Source organism: Lathamus discolor, chromosome 1, assembly GCF_037157495.1.
Source record: "Lathamus discolor isolate bLatDis1 chromosome 1, bLatDis1.hap1, whole genome shotgun sequence".
Lineage (NCBI taxonomy): Eukaryota > Metazoa > Chordata > Aves > Psittaciformes > Psittacidae > Lathamus > Lathamus discolor.
Genome location: NC_088884.1, coordinates 24,554,806 through 24,576,563, shown reverse-complemented (window position 1 = coordinate 24,576,563; position 21,758 = coordinate 24,554,806).

Sequence of the window (21,758 nt, the reverse complement as noted above, 5' to 3'; positions counted from 1 at the left end):
AACTTATTCTGAGAAGAAAAAAATGTTTATTTTCCAAATGTTTGTTCATGGTTGATATTGAAAAAGTGACTTACAATTATTTCTTTATTATGGCCCAATAAATATACATATTCCCTTACAGATACATGAGGGCCAGCTGAGGGAACTGGGCTTGTTTAGGCTGAAAAGATAACTTATCACTCTCTACAACTACCTGAAAGGAGGTTGTAGTAAGGTGCGGTTTGGTATCTTCTCCCAAGTAAGAAGCGATAGAACAAGAGGAAATGGCCTCATATTGCACCAGGACAGCTTTAGAATAAAAGTTCTTTACTGAAAGGTTTGTCAAGCACAGGAACAGGCTGCCCAGGGAAGTGGTTGAGTCACCATCCCTGGAGGTATTTAAAAAACCTGCAGATGTGATGCTTCGGGATATGGTTTAGTGGTGGATTTGGCAGTGCTAGTTGATGGTTTGACTGGATGGTCTTAAAGATCTTTTCTAACCTAAGCAACTCTATGATCCTATACTACAATGAAACACTTAATATCAAACTGTTCTTTTGTATAACAAAGGTTTGTGGCATAAAATTTCCTCATAATTTCACTCAGTATAAAGCACTTTTAATATCTGGCCATTTGCATCTTCATTTTCCTGGAAATTGTCGATTTACAATTATGTCCACTATAAAAAATTTTTCTAATATTATTATTCTCTTCATTTAGTATGGTACAACTGTAGCTACTTTAAAATGTTGACTACAAGTATGTCAACATTTACTATAAAGAGTGCAAGAGTAAGTTGTGTCTCAAACTAATCTGTCAGGCCTTACATGTCATGAAGAAAGGAAATAACACATAAAGTACAAGTTAATATTAGCAATCTATATTTTAAAAAGATATTCTAATTAAATAAGTGGAGTTGTTCATGCTTTAGTCTTGTTCTTGATAACACAGGTGTATTTCCGTACTTTTTCACATTCTTCAAGCCACATTTTTAAGTAATACTAGCCTGCCAATAAAAACTATATTGTTTTCAGTTCCTATAGATCTTCATTTACGAAACAATCAAACTGTATAGTCTTTATTGACTTTTGCTCTGTTTCCATATCACAGTAACCTAATGTCAGTTGTTCAAAACTGTTAGTTTTCAAGTGGTATGAAGTCTTATAGGCTGTCAAAATCTTGCTGTGATTGTATTAGGAGAGTACGAGTAAGAGCGTGAAGGGGGTAGTTTTAAATGATTCCTGTCAACTAGTTTTCGCAAATGAGTCATGTATTTGTAGTCTATCCCAGCTGAGTTTCCAGTGGTCTTCCTATGTTAGCAGAGCCACTATGTCCATTGCTGGTAGGTATTTCATGCACAAAAGCTGGAGTTGGCTGGAAGTTGAAAGTGGCTGTTTTGATTTAGAAGTTACATACCCATTCAATGAAAAAGGCTTTATTTCTAATTGCAGTGCTGCTTTCTGATTCCAAACTCTGCAGTCCCTATGCGATTTTCCAACAGTCTTTTCCAGGCAGCTTCACTGGGGAATCAAACAGTACTGTTGCCAAAAACTCAAACCTCACTTTTATTCAGAATATAGCATGGAGAACACAATTTTTACCGATTAAATGTATCTACAAAATGATCAGTTGGGCAATTCAGATGTTAAAGCTGCATATTAGCTTCTCCTGTTTGTGCTTAAAATAGTCATGGTCCATGGAAGTAAAAATAAAAATAAAAAAAATTCTTAAGAAATTCTTGACATTTCAAATTCTAACTTCATTTGCCTGTGCATGGATTTAGCACTCACTTGGCAGTGTTTGCAGACAGCAATTGTAGTTTATTACACCAACTGATATCAGTGAAAGACATAGATGAGCTTTTAGCACACAAGCCCTTCTTCAGACCTATAGTCTATTCTCCCTTTGATGACAGTTTCTCTTTTGCCTTTCGCTAAATGGAATTTCAGGAAGTAGACCAAGGAATCATTTACTGTTTGAAGATCCTTACAGGAATCAGATACACCACAGATTTTATAACAAAATAAAAAAACAAAACTAACAACAGAAAAACCCAAACAAACAAACAAACAAAACCACAAACAAGCAAACAACAACAACAATAAAACTCCAAAATCCTTCAGGTCAAACCATTAATATGTGGGAATTAAAGCTTAACCTTCCATAGGTGAGCTTGGATTTCAGGCTAAGGTCATTTCATGAAAGTTTTAAAAAATACATTTTGAGACTATATGAGTGGATGGTAAGAATTATTCTTTAATGCCACCATAGACACCAGTCCAGGAATAGGATCTGGGTAAGCAATCTATTTTATCTTCTTATTTGAACTTTTTCTGAACTGGAAGGATTCAGAAGAAATGCAATATGTGTACGCAAAACTGAGTTGAGGTTCATAAAGTCATGTAATGCACCTGAAGTTTTGTTTTCACATAAACCCAAAAGCTCTTTCTCTGTCAAACATAAAAATTAGACAGATAATTTGTGTTTAATTGTTTTAGTATTCATTGCTAAAATCAACATTTAGTAAAATTTAAATATATTTTATCAAGTTCTACAAGGCACGACTAGAAAGTATAATAATTTTCCTAAATAAGTTCATATTTCCTAAATAAGTTCACCTATGCATACACAAAATGGAAAAAATATACCCAACTTTTAAGCAACCAAATGACTAGCTGGTTTGCTCCTATTTCAAACCCTAACATATTACGTACTGTAAAAAAGGCAGTATGTTTGACATTTATAAAATATCCATATTATACTATAATACACGTGCAATTTGTTTGTTAATGCCTATCAAAATATATTATTCACTATACATGAACCTCCGGGAACAAAATGAGATTGGTTTTTCAACATGCGTACTACATTCTGGTGTTGTTAATGTCCACAGTCTATCTGGGCTCTTTGTGCCAGATGCAACCTTTGGTTGCTTGCACTTCTGGGAAATGCAAGACAGTGCTCATTATACTGACTGTTTATCAGAGTTCATTCCGTCATAATTTACGTGACACAATTTTCCACTGATACCAGGAGAAAGCAAAGGCATACTCAAGTAACTGACTCAGTATTTCTAATTTTGTTTTGCTTCATAAATTTATAAAAATGAAAATGTAAGAAAAGGTAGTTTTTTAAAATTTCATGTTATTGCACAAATGCAATTATTTTATCAATTACACTAAATGCTAGATAACATCTAAACATTCTCCAAGGCCATTCAATTCACGTTGCTGACTGTTCTGTCAGCAAATTCAGGAAAACCTATTTTTAAGGCTGACAGAATATCCTCTCATTTTCAAAGTGCATTAAAGCCATCTCACACTAAAAGAATGCAGATTTTGGACCATAGTTTAACCTCATTATTTGAAAAACACAGACAGATCAAAGGCAAGACTACACTTGCAAATTAGTCTTTTCTTATCTCAGCCTCAGAACGTGTCAGCTGATCACCTACAGTTGCTTCTGTCAGATCCCATCACTGAAGGAGATCAATGTTACTCATTCAGCCTTTGACATTCTGATGAGACAGTCTGATCTCTTGTATCTCCGGAAATATTTCTCACATTTAATAATTTTTGAATCATTTAAAACAAGAGATGCAACTACTTAAGTTGTTTGGTTTTTTTTTTTTTTTTTGTATAAGGGAATGCTTGAATCTGTTGCACATTCATCTGCTTTGGGTCAGATGCAATGCCACAGAGAACAGTTAAAAGCTTAATATTTTCTCCAGCTAATGAACTGATCTACCATATATGAAGCCATTCTTCATCTACAGTCTGAATAAATTTAATTACAGCTATTCTATTGTACAAAAGCTAAAAGACTAAAAAAGGAGATGAGTTCTGTTTGTGTATTAATGTCACTTACACTGCTGGTCTTCATGCATTTCTAGATCTTGTTTGTTCTGTAATATGGAATCATTATAAATAATTTTTTCAAAGATTTGTGTTTTGTGATGGGTTTCTTATAGATGAGTTAATTGAATCTACAAAACCCAAGCTATTTGGGAACTGCGGGTACCAGCTGAAATCAAGATATCATGCATGTTGTTTTTTAATTAGTACAAGTAATATGGCATGAGATCCAATTTGAGATGCCTGAGGCAGTATGCTTTATAAATGTCAGGTATTAACACTGCTTTATTAAATACATAAATTCAGTCACGAATTCATAAATTCAGACATGTGCAAGGCCTTGACAAGTAGTCCAGGTTTTTAGGAAAATTGAAATGGGTGCTCAGACCCAAGCTGTCATATGCCTTTTCTAGCAATCTAAATATTTTTTCAGTTTTACTGTATTATTCCAGTATTACTGATAATCCATACATGACCTTTTGTGTAAGCAGTATCTGCATGCTCTTTGCAACTCCACATCACTTGATAAAATATTTTTTCTTAAATTTACATTTATATATTCACATATGCAACTGTTATGTAAGTGAAAATTAGTAATTTTTTAGTTGAATGAAAATCTGCTCTATGTCATGAGATAAAGCAATGATAGTGTATTTACTTTGTACACACAGACAATTAGCTCTAAAATATAATATGAACATCGACAAGAATAATCCCCAACTATGATTGTTGACAGGAATATATGAAAGAGCTTCCACTTAAAAATCCATTTCAAAAAACTTATAGGTGAATTATGAAAGACTATAAAAAAGGATGTAGTCAAAAGAATGAATCACATTTTTCATTTTTTCTGTTAACAGTGAATTCTCAGATTTGTTGGCATTATATTAGAAAGATTTGACATCTATCACTATTAACTGGGATTTTCAATGCCACCGTTTTCGATTACTCTTTTAGCACTCTGGAGTCTTCTATGAAATTGATGGCTACCAGCTATACTTGACACAAGATACCCATCTGTGGTAGACACCCATCTTATTCAAGCAGATTTATCTCATTTAGTGAGAATTAACATTTCTAAACCTGTAGATACATAATTATGTGTTTTGAATGGCTGAAAGTGAAAAATGCAATTACAAATGGGTAATGTCACACGTATAGAAGGAATACAAAACATTGTTAGTATTTTTTCAAGTTCCACCCAAAAGAGAGTATATACAACTTCTAATACTACTGAAGCAAAAGCCTAAGCACTCCAAGAATGATACCCATAGTGAATTAAGCCATTACATATCTGCTAACGTAAGAACTAAACTTACTCAAAAGACTTTATGGAAGCACTGTAAATTGTTAAACAGACTATGTTGTAAATAATTTCAATATTCATGAATATGTCCATCTATTTTTAACATATTTAGAAATAAGGATCAATAACATTTTCAATTGCAAAGCAGAAACCTCTAGACTGGAAATTAGTAGATACTAAGGTAACACCATTAATTTGTCCAAAATAGCTTCTCCCAGCTCATCCCAGACACCCTCACATGCACCAAGTACTGAGCAAATCAGGAAAAGAGAAAGTTTTTGAAGACTTAAGCACAATGACATCCAGTGAAAACTATGCAATGACAAACTATACAATGACTCTGACTTCCTAGGAGATGTCATGTCTTGATATCTCTCACAATACCAAGTTGTATTTCCTGTAATGTACTGTAGTCTTCCCACTCCATGAGCCACTGTGATGAATTGCAAAAATCTCTAGCCAAAATGTACTTCGGAGTAATATCTGGCCAAGAGCCCTGCAATGGGTGGGTGACTGTTGACAAAATACCTCAAAAACTATAGATCCAAGATACTGATACTTGCTTTTCAGTTTTTCTGCTGCAAATTTCTGCTTTTGATGGTTGGTTGGGTTTTTTGTTGTTGTTGTTGTTGTTGTTGTTGTTGTTGCTTTGGGTTTTTTTTTTTACAAAAAGTGAGTTCACAAAAAAAAAAAAAAAAAGAAAGCAGCTATTGCAAGAAAAAAATATTTAGTTTTAATCTGCATTTTGTATCATAAATGCAGAAGGTAGAATAGATCATTAGGAGACCACAGAATTTTTTTTCTGACAGCCATAGTAATGGTGTTCTTAAGCATGGTTGTCCAAGCATTCTAACAATCTATGTCCTCAAAGGCTGAGTATGATAAAAAGCTAAGGAAGTTTCATTGGGAACTGTTGACTCAGCACAAGAAACTGCCTTCAGAATGAATAGAAACTGAACATTTCTGGGCAACTGAAATTTGTCCAAAACAAAGGAAGCTGATTTTGTTCACAGTAGCTCAAAATCACCACCTACTCATCAATCCTGGCTAGTTCTAATGAATGAAAGAAAACCACTATTGCAAAAGCACATTACTGACATGGATTAGTAAATTCTTACTGCTACTAAAGAAAAAAATGTTTCAGATGTGACAACAGAGTAACTTCTAACCATAGAATTAAAAAAATACCAACGCTGCCTTAAGACATGCAGAGGTCAAGAAGACTTTTCTGTGAATATGGTATGAGACGGTCCTTGTCATTATCACTCCGCTATAAAAGTGCCTTTATCAGTGACTCTGTAATTGCAGTTGGCAGTGCCAGACACCAAACAGTCAGCTGAATGAAGTATGAAGATATTCATTGGGTTAGGAAAACATTATATTCATCATTAAAGTTCATTCATAATTGTAATTTCATACAGCACCAGTTGCAAAGAACATTGTCTTTGAATGGGCTGTTAGATTCTAGAAGAGAAAATTGCTAATTCTTATATAATCAAGATGCTAGAAAGATCGATTATATGTGGGAACATGGCTCAGAAAACATTCAAAGGCATCAGAAGTTTCCAAACTTTGTAATCTCTCTGGAACAAGGGGAAAGAGTAGAACAGGCCGAAGAAGCAGTAAATAAATTTAGGTGCAGAAGCTATTATGGCCAGATAAGACACAGAAAATGCTTACTAAAGAATTACCTGTCACAACACGATTTCAAAAGATTACTGAGGTATCTCTGAGAAGGAAAAACAAATCTCATTAAATTCATGAGATAACATTTTCAAGAGTGCCTTAGAGAAGGCTTACTTATCTTGGAGACTTTCATTTCTTTAAACTCCACCTGTAGTCAGTGTGTGAGAGTGATTTCTCCAGAAGGCAATTCAGAATGGCTAAGTTGGCTCTTGCTTTGAATCACATCTAGAAAGGCTCATTTCCATTATGACTTTAGGAGCCTAGAGCAACAAAGAAACAACTACACATTCAGATAGATTTTTTTCCAGCCAAATGTGCTTTTCAACAGAAACCATTCCTTTATTTAATGACAAGGAAACATTTTTTCCTAACTGATCTCTTTTTAAGTCTATTTCTGAATAAAATAAAAAAAGATACTGAAACTTTTGCGAGGATTGAATGTGGGGTATATGGTGGGAAAGCTCTTTCTTTTGGGAGGTTGAAGAAAGAGTGAAGTATTAACATAGTTTCTCATTCTTAAGTTAGCAATATTACATCTTGGAGAGAAGAATATACTAACACTGTATAGACTTCCATGGTTTTGATACTGGCTAAGCATAGATAAGAGCTTGGTGTGATTTTTGCCTCTATTCTATCAGAAGCCATCAAAAAATTAACAAACATCATCTGAGGAGCATGAGGAAAACAATTTGTGTTTCTTTATGGTTACACAGCCTTCCTTCTTAGATACTTTCTGATACAGTAGCAGCTGTGGGTGATTTTGTATCATGAGGAATTTTAGTTACCAGAATTTTAAAAGGTAAAGAAGGTAACATAAACACATCTAAGTCTACAATTATACAATTTGTATGTTATATTGGTACAATAGAGATAGGAGCTAGTTTAATCAGGATAAATAATGGGAATGACAGTAGCATCTTCCCCTGAAGTTGGAGATAGTAAGAGTGGATTTGGGAGGCACAAAGCACTCCAGTATTAGTGGGATTCCAGTTGGACAGTATGTTCTCAAAAATTTATTCTTCCCATCCCTGTTTCACTGGTCATGTTTATTTTTATAGCTATGCATTTATTATATGCATATGTGCATACAAACACACAGAGACAAAAAATTATACCCTAAATAGATAGCATTCTTACATATTTTTGTTAAAAGAAGGAAAAAGATACATTGAAATATATTAAGCTCCAACTTTAAGGTGTTCAGAACTGTTTGCTGGGGAATTGAAGTTCCCTTTGTTTTTTAACAATAATTTTTTCCAGTAGTACTTTATTTTTTTCTCTAGATATTGCTTGTATATCCATGCTAACCAATAAATATCAGAACCAAAGTTATAAATCAAAATGTACCACAACAGATTTTCAGTAATCCATACCTTGCTTCAGTTGTTATTAACCTAGGAGACTGGGGTCTACAGGAAGTACTAACAATCTGAATCAAAGAAAGACTTGGCACTAAAATGCTTCTATTCATGTATTTTTTCCAACATTTTTTCAAGCATTCATTTTTAAAACACATCTATTCCAATATTTTGATGTGGTTTCCAGGGAATCCATAAGTGTTAAATATTATCAGTTTTGTTATTATATAAGTCATTAGCTAGAGAGAGCAGAAGTGTAGCCTGGTTGTACTGTGATGTCAATTTCAAAGTCATTTGCTTCCAGTAGAATCATTCATTTCATGAAGGTAAAGTCAGAGCTATTAATATCTCCTTCTTAGATTAAATACTCTCAGCAAAAAAGAACTTAATGTCTGAAATTAGAAGGCTCCACATCTTTATGTGGTTTCCATCTATAAATAGCATAAAAATATTCCAGTGATATGTACTTAAGTCTGTAAAAAAAAAAATAGGAATGGAAATTACAGAATTAGTCACTATTGTTTTTCATTTGTATTTATTTTTCTACAATGTAAAGCTTTAGAAAAAGCCTCTATTTCAATAGATATTATAATGAAACATTTATTTTATTTACTTTGTCTCCATAACTGTGTAGCATTTCTAAAGTTACATTGATGGTGTAACTTCTATGATTAAATTCAGAAATTATTTCAAAGTACAACAGCAAAAATATTATGAAGGTTGTTTTTAAAAGATGGTATAGAATAGAATCATAGAATCATAGAATAGTTAGGGTTGGAAAGGACCTCAAGATCATCTAGTTCCAACCCCCCTGCCATGGGCAGGGACACCTCACACTGAACCACCCCACACAAGGCTTCATCCAACCTGGCCTTGAACACCCCCAGCAATGGAGCACTCACAACCTCCCTGGGCAACCCATTCCAGTGCCTCACCACCCTAACAGGAAAGAATTTCCTCCCTATATCCAATCTAAGCTTCCCCTGTTTAAGTTTTAACCCGTTACCCCTTGTCCTGTCACTACAGTCCCTGATGAAGAGTCCCTCCCCAGCATCCCTATAGGCCCCATTCAGGTACAGGAAGGCTGCTATTAGGTCTCCATGCAGCCTTCTCTTCTCCAGGCTGAACAGCCCCAACTTCCTCAGCCTGTCTTCATATGGGAGGTGTTCCAGTCCCCTGATCATCCTCGTGGCCCTCCTCTGCACTTGTTCCAGTAGTTTCATGTCCTTTTTACGTTGAGGATGCCAGAACTGCACACAATACTCCAGGTGAGGTCTCACAAGAGCACAGTAGAGGGGCAGGATCACCTCCTTCGACCTGCTGGTCACGCTCCTTTTGATGCAGCCAAGGATATAGTTGGCCTTCTGGGCTGCGAGCGCACACTGCCGACTCATGTTCATTTTCTCATCGACCAGCACCAGCAAGTCATTTCTGCAGGGCTGCTCTGAATCTCTTCTCTGCCCAATCTGTAGCCATGCCTGGGATTGCTCCGACCCAGGTGCAGGACCTTGCACTTGTCGTGGTTAAACTTCATGAGGTTGGCATCAGCCCACCTCACAAGCGTGTCAAGGTCCCTCTGGATGGCATCCCTTCCCTCCAGTGTATCAACTGGACCACACAGCTTGGTGTCTTCAGCAAACTTGCTGAGGGCGCACTCAATCCCACTGTCCATGTCATCGACGAAGATGTTAAACAAGACCGGTCCCAACACCTACCCCTGAGGGACACCACTCGTTACTGATCTCCAGACGGACACTGAGCCATTGACCACAACTCTTTGTGTGCAGCCATTCAGCCAGTTCTTTATCCACAGAGTGGTCCATCCATCAAATTGATATCTCTCCAATTTAGAGAGAAGGATGTTGTGTGGGACAGTGTCTAACACTTAGCACAAGTCCAGGTAGATGACGTCAACTGCTTTACCCTTATCCATCAATTCTGTAGACCCATCATAGAAGGCCACCAAATTGGCCAGGCAGGATTTCCCCTTAGTGAAGCCATGCTGGCTGTCACCAAGCACCTTGTTGTTTTTCATGTGCCTTAGCATGTTGTCCAGGAGAATGTGCTCCAAGATTTTACCAGGCACAGAGGTGAGACTGACTGGTCTGTAATTCCCCGGGTCTTCCATTTTCTCCTTCTTGAAAATGGAGGTTATATTTCCCTTTTTCCAGTCATCGGGAACTTCACCTGACTGCCATGATTTTTCAAATAGGATGGCCAGTGGCTTAGCAACTTCATTCGCCAGCTCCTTCAGGACCCGTGGATGGATTCCATCAGGTCCCACAGACTTGTGCGCGTTCAGATTTTGAAGATGGTCTCGAACCAGATCCTCTCCTACAAGGCCCAAGGTCTTCATTCTCACAGTCCCTGCATCTACCTTCTAAGAACTGGGTGGTGCAGTCAGAGCCTTTGCCAGTGAAGACGAAAGCAAAGAAGTCATTCAGAACCTCAGCCTTCTCCAAATCCTGTGTAGCCAGTTCTCCCGAAAGCTTCCTCAGGGGGCCTATTTTGTCCCTAGTCTGGTTTTTGTTTGCTACGTACCTGTAGAATCCCTTCCTATTATCCTTAACATCCCTGGCTAGGTTTAATTCTAACTGGGCCTTAGCCTTCCTAACCTGCTCCCTAGCTTCCCGGACAACATCCCTGTACTCTACCCAGGCCGCCTGTCCTTGCTTCCATTTTGTATAAAGCTCTTTTTTCCTTTGAATTTTCCTCAGCAGCTCCTTATCCATCCAAGGAGGTCTCCTGGCCCTCCTGCTGCACTTCCTTCTAGTTGGGATGCAGCACTCCTGAGCTTGTAGCAGGTGATCCTTGAATATCAACCAGCAGTCTTGGGCCCCCCTGCCCTCCAGGGCTATATCCCATGGAACCTTACTAAGCAGGCTCCTGAAGAGGCCAAAGTCTGCTCTCTTGAAGTCCAGTGCAGTGAGCTTGCTACACGCTCTTCTCACTCTCCTGGGGATCTCAAATTCGACCATCTCGTGATCGCTGCATCCAAGGCTGCCCTGGAGTACCACATTCTCAACAAGCCCTTCCCTGTTGGTGAGCACAAGGTCAAGCATGCACCTCTCCTTGTCGGCTCCTCTATTACTTGCAGAAGGAAGTTTTCTTCCACACAATCAAGGAACCTCCTAGATTGCTTGTGCCGTGCAGTGCCATCGTTCCAACAGATGTCAGGGTGGTTGAAATCCCCCATGAGAACAAGGGCCTGCAAGCGTGAGGCTTTTCCTATCTGTCTGTAGAGTGCTTCATCCACAGGTTCTCCTTGACCAGGCGGCCTGTAACAGATCCCCACAGTAATGTCTCCCATCGCTGTTTTCCCTTTAACCCTGACCCACAAACTCTCTGTAAACTGCTCACCTGCCCCCAGACAGAGTTCCATACTCTCCAGCCTATCCCTAACGTAAAGGGCAACTCCCCCTCCCTGCCTGCCAGCCCTGTCTTTTCTAAAGAGCCTGTAACCTTCCATTCCAACACTCCAGTCATAGGAGCCATCCCACCATGTTTCTGTGATGCCTGTTATATCATACCCCCGTAGATGTGCACATATCTCTAATTCCTCTTGTTTGTTCCCCATGCTACGGGCGTTTGTATAGAGGCATCTGAGATGAGGTCCAATTGAAGCCGGCTCGTCGGCTGGAGCAGCTGGAATATATCTACATTGTTCCGAGCATTTATTATAGGTGTTGGCAACTGACTGGGTGTGTTAGGATGAAATGATGCCCCTTTCCCCCAACACATCCAGTTTAAAACCTCCTTGACATTTCCAAGGTTATCCTAACAGCAACATCTGAGTTGCAGAAACCAAAAAACAAGTAAAGTTCTAAATACTTATCAGAGCTATGAAGACAACTGTGTGATACAGAATATGAAGATTAATAAATGTCAAACTCCAGGACACAGAAAAAGTAAAAGATGCAGAAAGTAAATCTGCATGTGTGTTTTGATAGGAAAAAAAAAAAAAAAAAAGCAATAAAGATGCATTAAATATGAAAACTACAAAACCAGAGAAGTCTGTCTATAACTTTGAGACTGGAATGAAGGGAGCATATCTTGAAAGATTGTTCCAACATATAACTTATTAAAAGCAACTCTTGAGTTCAGTACAGAATATTGAAAAATGAATTATGGCTAATAAAGATATGAACTAAATTTATGCCAAAATATTAAAATTTTATAATATGGGCCCTGATTTTCATCTCAGGTGGAACAAATTAAACAAAAGCCAAACACATTTATTTGGGAAATAATACATCTTACAAACAATTTTGTTTTTAGAAATATATTTCCAAATTAAACCAAGGTTTTATGAATATTCTAGATGAAATGTTAAATTTTTTGTCATTATTGTAAAAATAATTCCAGCTCCTTCTATGACATTGTGATTTTTCACTCAGAATATCAGATACCTGAATTCAATTAATTTCTTCATTGTGCTGGCTTTAAATTCTTTCTTCAAGTATAATGACTTCTGAAGGCATAAAGACTAAGAAATCCAAGGCAAACACCCAAGAAAATTAAACTTACATCAGCAGGTCATGCAAGGGTTTGCATTCTTTGTGTATAATCAGTTTGTCCTTTTGGTATCTGAAATAAAATATTAACTGAATGAGAAACTGTAGCAGCGGTCTCTGTCCCCCCTGTGTAATGTCTTCTGGGTCTTATTAGAGCCATTTCACGTTAGTTGAGGTTGAGCCAATGATTAATCATCAATAATGTTTTTTTTACAACACATAAAAATAAATGCAACAAGATTTCCAGTGAGAATGCTAATTCTTGAGATATTGGGTAAAATCTTGTGGCTTTGCTTTCTATTAGCAGATTGGTAACATACACTTCATTTCCTTGCCTTTTATGAAGACTCAGCAGCATTTTTTTTTCCTTCCAGGTCAAAAGGAGCATTTTGAATGAAGCATTAATTCCAAATTTTCCATTTAGAAAGACCTCTCCTTCTCCCAGACAAACATCAGTTTTAGCTGACATAATTTTTTGAAGGTCATGTTAATTTTGAACTGCAAATACTCAATTAGTTATTCACACAGTCGTCCATTATAGCCAGTTGATTTGCATTCATTTTATGTTAATGCAGCTTGAATGACTTATTATAAGCCACTCCCAATCTATAATCTTCAAAGGAAGAGGAAAAAATCCCATCATTTTAAACATGAGCTGAGATCCCTGTGTGGCTTTAAAATGCTGGCTGTTTTATAGTGCCATCCATTGTAAATTCCTGCATCATTAGTAGGAAAGGTCAAGCAATATTTATTTATATTAGACAGGAACCTCATGAAACTATCACCATGAAACTATCCCTGAGACTACAAAACTGATACATGTGCAATACTGGTTATTTCAGTGTTCAATGAAAGCACAAATGCTGCTGTAGAGTTCCAGCTCAACAACTGTCCTCACATATAGCTACTTTACAAAACAAAGCTAATTTCATCAAACAAGAAAGAAATTCTTCTTCATTCAGACAACATTATAAAATTCAAGAAAGAATAAATGTGTTCCAGAGATCAAAAGTGCAGTAGCTTTGTCGTTAAAATTAATGCCTTATATATAATTAGCACTCTGACTTTTATGCAGAGAAACAATCTAATTTGCTGTCCTTTGTTTTGATAATTGTGAACTCAGAGCACAAACCAATTCTCATCAGATATTTGATTTGTTCAGAGGTGAAAAGTTCTTTAGACAAATAATTTCCCCTGCTTGTAAAGAAAAAAAGTTATAATAACATCGCAATAAATAAAAAACAAATACAGGCAGATATTCGAGTAATCTCCTCCTCTTACACACTAAATATTCCAAAAGAAAATGTCACATTTCACAAGGAGCTAAATAATCTTCAGAATTTTAAGCATTTTTGCCTAAGTTTATCATGATAGTTTTATTTCTCTACATATGCAAAAATTTGCTAGGCTATTAGAATTAAAAAATTTTATGAACAAGATGGTTATTCAAAACTTTTATTGTAAATCAGAACTGATTCTACAGAGAAGTTTAATGAGATAAGAGGGATAACACAGGGAAAAAATATTCCATGTTTCATATGTTGATAAATTTTCTAATTTTAGCAAAAGCCTGGATAGTCTTTCAGTCCTTAGTTCTTTTTGCTGTCTGATTTATTTACTGTTAAAATTCATCATTCCTCATGCAAGATATTACCCCCAATCCTCTTCATCATTATTGTTTTTTGTTGCAATTTTGCTGAAGCAGATTTGGGAAACTCCATTGTATAAATACGGTAGAAGACATCTCCCTACTGAACATAATTTTGCTTTATACCTGCTCTTAGATTCCCTGAGGAATATAAGAGAAGCTTCTATGAACCTGAGGAGCATCTATGCAAGCTGCATACTGGTATTACAATATCCATTCCTAAATGAAGCTGTGAGGACAAAACATATGGTGGATATTTCTAAACAAAATATGCCTAGCACATGTAGGCTGAAGGTGGTACAATGGCTGGTATTGTGCTCCAGTTAAGCACAAGTGTATGGAGGTAACTGTTCTCTTCACCAAGTTTATGCAACTGAAGTTTATGCATCAATTTTGCAACTGAAAATTATATGCTACTGTAAAACTGTACTGCTTAAACCTAGAGCAAATAATTTATCTCATTGGTCTCTACTAACAAGTTGATAAAGTTGCTCATGTTCAATATGATAAAGTCTCATATTCTAAATTTGCTGTACCATTTTCTGATATGTGACCTTCTATAAGAATCTCTAAAAATTAAGAGGGGAAGAAAGGTGCAAAAAACCAAATACCTTAGATGAGTACCAAAAGGCTTTTTTTTCTTTCTTTTTTTTTTTTTTTTTTTGGCACAATGAATAAACTGACAAGAATTATGTGAGGTTAAATAAAGCCATATTAAGTGTTTCATCTCCTTTTCTTCATGAGCTTTAAATTTTTGCTTTAAAGTTATAATTTTCAGAATAAAAATTTCAATTCAAAGGGAGGTGCAAAGTCCAACACCTGGGGAGTAACTGCCCCAAGCACCAGTGTATGCTGTGGGCTGATCAGCTGGAGAACAGCTTTGCAGGAAAGGACTTGAGTGTCCTGGCAGACACATGGTTGAACATAAGCCAGGGATGTGCCTTTGCCACAAAGAACCTAACAGTATCTTGGGCTGCATGAGGAGTGTTGCCAGCACGACAAGCAAGGTGATCCTGCCTCAATGCTCAATGCTATTGAAGCCACACATGGAGTACTGTGTCCAGTTCTGCATTCCCCAGTGCAGCAGAGATAGGGAGCTACTGAAGAAAGTCCAGTAAAAGGCCAGAAAGATGAAGGGACTGGAGCTTCCATCCTTTGAGGAAAGGATGAGAGAGCTGGGACTGTTCAGCCTGGAGAAAAGGCTCGATGGAATCTCCTCAATGTACATGAATACCTGAAAGGAAGATGCAAAGAAGCTGGAGCTATGCTTTTTTCAGTGGTGCCTGGTAACAGGTGGAGGGGCAACGGGCAAAACCGAAACACAGGAAGTTTTGCTTGAACATCAGGAAACACCCTTTTACTGCAGAGGTGTCTGACACTGGCACAAGTTGCCCAGGAAGTTTGTGGGGTTTGCATACATGGAGATATTCAGAAGCTGTCTGGACATGGTTCTGGGCAATCTGCTCTAAGTGACTCTGCTTGACCAAGGAGGGTGGATTAGATGACCTCCAGATTTCCTGGTCCTTTCCAACCTCAGTCATTCTGTGATTCTGTGAAAAGAGTAACCTGAAAAGAATAATTCCCATTTGAAAATTCAAACCCAAAACTTCTTTCTTGACAACACATTACCAGAATTCACCTCAAATGGAAAATATATGCAGCTACTGCAAAGCTGTATTTTTTCAGTACATAAAATATCTACCAAGAATATAGGGGTCATCTAGCTCTAGGAGTACACTTGTAATAGAAGGTAAAAGGATACTTGCCCATAAAAAATATTTTAATGTTTGTGTCTTTCAGAGAGAGCTCAAATGCGCTTGGAAATTGCCATTCAGTAGGATGGTCCATATTTCTTCTGTTTCATGTGGAAGCACGTGGAGTACCATTGTGTAACAGATTGACATGAGATTGTCTTTAAAGTTTCTTAAAATCCTCAAAGAAGTTCGCGTCTGAATGCTGAATAAACACATACCACAGACCATGAGCCTGGTCCACCACTCCAGAAGACCCCAGTGCTCCAAAACCTGGGCTGTGTCTATCAGGTTTTCTGAGAACACACTACAGAAGGTCATGTCCAAGACACAGGAAAAAAAAATATCTGTCTTTCCTTAATGTTTACCATTAATAAATCTAGCTAAATGACGCTCTCTTCAAATAGGTAAAAGCCATTTTTTATTGTGCTACAAATTGAAATACTGTTTATAACAGAACAGGCTAAGTAGCTCTCACTGTGACAGGCTAGCTACACTGTTTGTCCCACTGACAATAAATGCTTACAGTCAAAATGTATTTCCAGCTCCCAGGAAGACAGCAATGGACTTACAGTGAGACATCATTAACTCTGAGAAAATGCCTTGTTGTACATTGAAAAAAACTGAAACTGAACTAAAAGGAAAAAAACAAGAGGATTTCACTTGGTTTCTATAGCCATTGCAAATACACTATTTCAAAACCACTGTCATTATATAGCAGAAGCAGATTAAAAGTTCTGCCAAAGCAAAAGAAATAGATGATCAAATGCTGAATAATTTGTTGATGTGCAAGTTTCTGATGCCCTGCGGCTCTGGTATATAATGTGACCTTTTTTTTAAAAAAAAAAAAAAAGCCTCTTTTCATGCTAGATCAAAAATAAAAAATCTCTTTCTCCAAAACCTCAATCCTCTTTCATTTTTTTTGTTACTCTGTGGGTGAATAATTAAGAAACAACACGCTCTGCATTATTTAAAAAGCATTTTTTTTAAGTTACAGGGAAATCAGACTTTAGATACAAAGCCCCAGTTAAGCTATATAACGATAGCATGGAGCTGGGCAAAATAACTTGGTTGTGCCTTTTCTCTTTCTTGCTGTGACTATAAATACATGTGTATGTCTGGCAAGAAAAAGGTACCAGTTCAGACTTCAGCAGCTGATAAGCGGACAGTGCTACCAAGCTAGAAAGTTAAATGCAAGTCCTTACTACTTCACATTTTGCAATAAATTCTTTACATTTCAAGACTTCTGAATATCAAACATTTAAGAATGTTCTCACTTTCTTGCCATATATCATTCATTGGGATGTAAAAAAATTAAAAAACATAAAAAGAAATCCAACAAAACCACAGCTGACATTCATTTTCAGCTTCATGCCTGTTTTTCAGCTAATGCATCCCTCTTCCCTTTTTTGCTATTCTCAGAAAGACACTGCTACTCAATTTTCAAAAATGTAAGCTTAAAAAAAATTGCACAGTTTAAAGGCAGAGTTTAGCAGAACTGTATCTGTAGATATACTATACATAACAGGTAAACATTTCTTAAATCCCTGATTTGAGTTTTAAATTTATCAGTAATAATGGAAAGTTTAACAAGTCAGGTCCTAAAACTGTGAACTAATGAAGTGCCACTTGATAGAAGGAGAGAGAACAAAAAAGGTGAAGATCACAGTTTTGCTTGCAGAGCTGTTTCTATATATCTCAACAGCCTAAAAGGATTTCAGAGGATTATCTTTGTCTAGATTGCTGTCACTCCTATTAATCAGTCTTTATTGATTGCTTGGTCTTTTTGTCTCCTCAAGTTCAACAAAAAGTCTATAATATACTGCCCTTGAACACGCAAATCTATTTGAATCACACGTGGACTGAAACCATACAAAGATATGATTTTTATGACTCGTAACTACAAGCTATAGAGGATTTTACAAGTATTTTTAACAGATTATTTCAATATATGCATCACATCTCAGCCATCCATTACAAATCCACAAATAGAAGAGATTTTAAGTGTTCTACACCAGTTACATGTAACAAGAACCCATACTTAAATAATGAAAATGAAGGTCAAACGACAGCAAGATATGAGGCAGCTATTAGGAAAGCAGTCAGGAAATAGCATTTTTTATAACTGCTGTGTGTACTAATGCAGAATTTCTCTGAGTATTGATCTTACCAGCCAAAGTCACTTAAAAAAAAAAAAAAAAAAAAAAGAAAGAAAGAAAGAAAGAAAAAAAGACATAAAGGAAAACAACATGCAAAGTGAGTGCAAAGTTAGAATATGCACTTCAGCTTGGTCTCTTCAGGCTGTAGTTATATTTTCTTTCCTGTATCCTTGCCTTGTTTTATATTATATTTGTTGAATGCCCATGGAAATACTTGCAAAAATTTATCTCATGAAAAAAAATGTTTTGAGGGCTAGTTAGTTGATTAGAAAATTAATAACCTTGGTGACGAACTACAAAGTTCAAACAGAGCCATTTGATAATTAAATACTTGGATTTGCAAATTTGCCTTAGTTTTGTTTTGTTAATAAAATAATTTTTTGGAATGATCTTTCATGAGGAAAGGAATTATTATGTTTTAACTTGCTTGCAAAGAAAAAAAAAGCACATTGGAAAAATACGTTTCTCAAAAGTATTTGGGGTTTTTTTGTCAATCACCAAGCTTAAAAGTGATAAATTTTAGATACATAGTGTTATATTATGACCCTGAAGAGGTCATCAAAGCATTCCATGGTAATCAGAGTTTTCCTTTCTTAACAGAGAAAAATAAGCATCTTCAAAAATTATTCATCTGACTGCATTTTTTCCCTACTTTAGGAAATTATTTTTCTCCCTCTGAAGGCGCTTACTTCCCTACAGAAGTCTCCAGGTTGAATTCTGTGTTGATATTTAGATAGGGTCTCATGGCAGATTAATCCTAATTTCCTAATTGTGACATGTCATATTTTCTCCTAGGGATTTCTGCATGTTTTCCTCTCCTTCAGTCTTTCAAAAAGCCCACAGAAACACTGCAGCTGTCATAACGATGACATAAGGAGGAGCCAGTTGAAACTGCTGTCTCGTTCCTTCATAATTGGACCTCTGTAAATTTACTTAGCAGCACTCTCACAAAATCAGAGAGCTTCTGTAAAAGAAAGGATTACTCTTATTTAAAAAACTAATTCCTAACACACAAATTAAAAAAAAAACAACCAAAAAACAAAAAACAAAACACAAAATTATCTTCCTGAAAAAAAAAATAGTTCCATTTTATGGATAAGAAGCTCCAGAGAATCAAGCTCCTAAGGACAGCTGAGGCTAATTAAAAAATCAAGATTGGACGTTTTTAATTCATGGTAGATTAGCAATGGTAAAACTTGAACAAAGCTCCCAAAGTTACAAAGCCAATGACAAAGTTTAAGTGCACAAAGTTATGATAAAACAAGTTATGATCCATATGCTCCTAGTGGTAGATGGCATTTTAATGATATTGCTTAATGATACATTTGATTTCATTTTATGTTGTTTGCCATAAAAGCAGGGAAATGGTATTAGAAAAATGGCTGGTTTCAATTTTTATATACTTCATGTATGCAAGTCCTGAAATCAAAATTGTACTATACAAAAAGAAATTGTCTTTAAAAGTAATAAAATAAATGGTCCACAGGAGACTTATTGATCTTTAAGAGAAACCAGTGGCTCATAACATTTTTAGAATAACAAGTTTGCATAAAAATTACAGCTTAAAATACAGGTACAGATGATAAGAACTTCCTCATATACATTCTTATTAAAATGTTAAGTTTATATCTAATAAGATTGATAAGATTTATATTCAGAAAAGGCACAGGGAGAGCTTTCAGACATAATATCTACTTACATTACTTACACTTCAAAGAATTAACAGACCTGTGGTCATTATTGTACCTCCATTCTCTTTTGAAATTCTTCTAAAATTTTATTTGGCATGTGCAAGTCACTGCAACACATTTACTTTAATATATTTTAATTATGGATGTGTCCCAGATGCTTCAATGGAGCATTTTGACTATAGGTCATAGAATTTTGTGATTTGGAGTAAATTTTTCAGCAAGTTCTCAAATTTCTAGGGCATGAACTTGAAGGATTTTATCACTGAAGTAATTTAATATTTATTCTGTGTAGCATTACCAATCCCCAGAACAATTCCTAGAAAACCACAAGAAATTTAAATAAACAAAGAAGTTGGAAGGACAGGAAGAGATAAAACACAGTTACCCGTACATCCCACCTAATCTTAGCCATCTCCAGAAGGCATTTTAATTAGGAACACATTTCTCCAGCTCCCTGTAGGGAATATAAGGACAGATTGTAGCTTTGTGTCCTCCACACTTTCCTTATCTTAATCCAAACTGACGTATCCTTAGCAAGGAAGTCTGGAGTAATGTAGACTTCTACATAGACCTAAACGTACTCGTATGTCAGAAATTATAGATAAACACCATCATATGTATGTAACACTCAATTAAGAATTATGGGTGAGACTGACAGTAATGATTTCAGCACATCAGTAATGTCTCTTAAAAATTTGGTCCTCTATGGTTATTATACACACTCAACCAGAAAATATAGTTTATAAGTCATCCATCAGAAATATTTTCTTCACTTTCTAGATCCTCTTATCAGTTTTTTTAATGACAGAAAGAGGCAGTGGAACTTCACAATTAAAATGCAATTTTTTTTAATGAATTTAGGAACTTCTTCTGGAAGTTATAGGAAACTTCAGGTTAATTGACAAGCTGAAGCACTTCAATAGGCTGGAAACTGACAATATGTCAATATGTGATGGAAAGTAAATATTAAAATATAGAATGCTTAAGATAATATTTTTTTTTGTATGCAGATGAAATAATGCAAAGATGTATGAAAATCCCCTGTCCCTCACTGATTATCACAAATCAAATTATAAAGTGAAGCATTTTGATAGTACTGTTTCTGGTACTACTTTTCTAATAAGGGTCATTCCACTCCCTATGTCTTGCCGGAAGCGGCAAATCTGAAATAATTCACTAATTGCTTTTCTGTCAAACTATCCTTTGGTAGTTTGGTGGTTTGGGGAAGAAAACATCACTCATGTTGTTGATGTGAAAATCCTAAGAAAGTCACAGAATGAAGGCATTGAAGACAAATCATGGAAAGTATAAGAAAGCTGGAAATTTACCTAAGAAATATCAGATGTGATGGTGCTTTTCAGCCTTTTCCAGCAATTTACTTTTTATTTTGGCTTCAGCTATCTGCTGTTACTCATGAGTCACTGCCCACTCATGTGACTACTTTTGTATGATCCCATTTGCTGAAATAAATGTCATACATTTATCACAGGGACTATTTACTGAACAGGAAATTACTTTTTACTTTTATTTCGAGATAGAAAACTTATAAATAGTGGAGAAAAGCTAAACTATTGTTTTACTTTGCAATACTGTGAGTGGATATTGGAATATGTATAAAACCAAACATACATGTGTGCATGTATGCAAGTGCTGTTCCGTAGGGAACATTGTGAAGAAATAGTTAAATTTATTTCCCTAAATAAAGGGATCATAATGAATATGCTCTGAAAATAACCTTAGCTTCACAGGAGTTTTTAATATCAAGTTATGGATGACATACAGATTTAGTCAAGGACAGATGGCCACAGAACC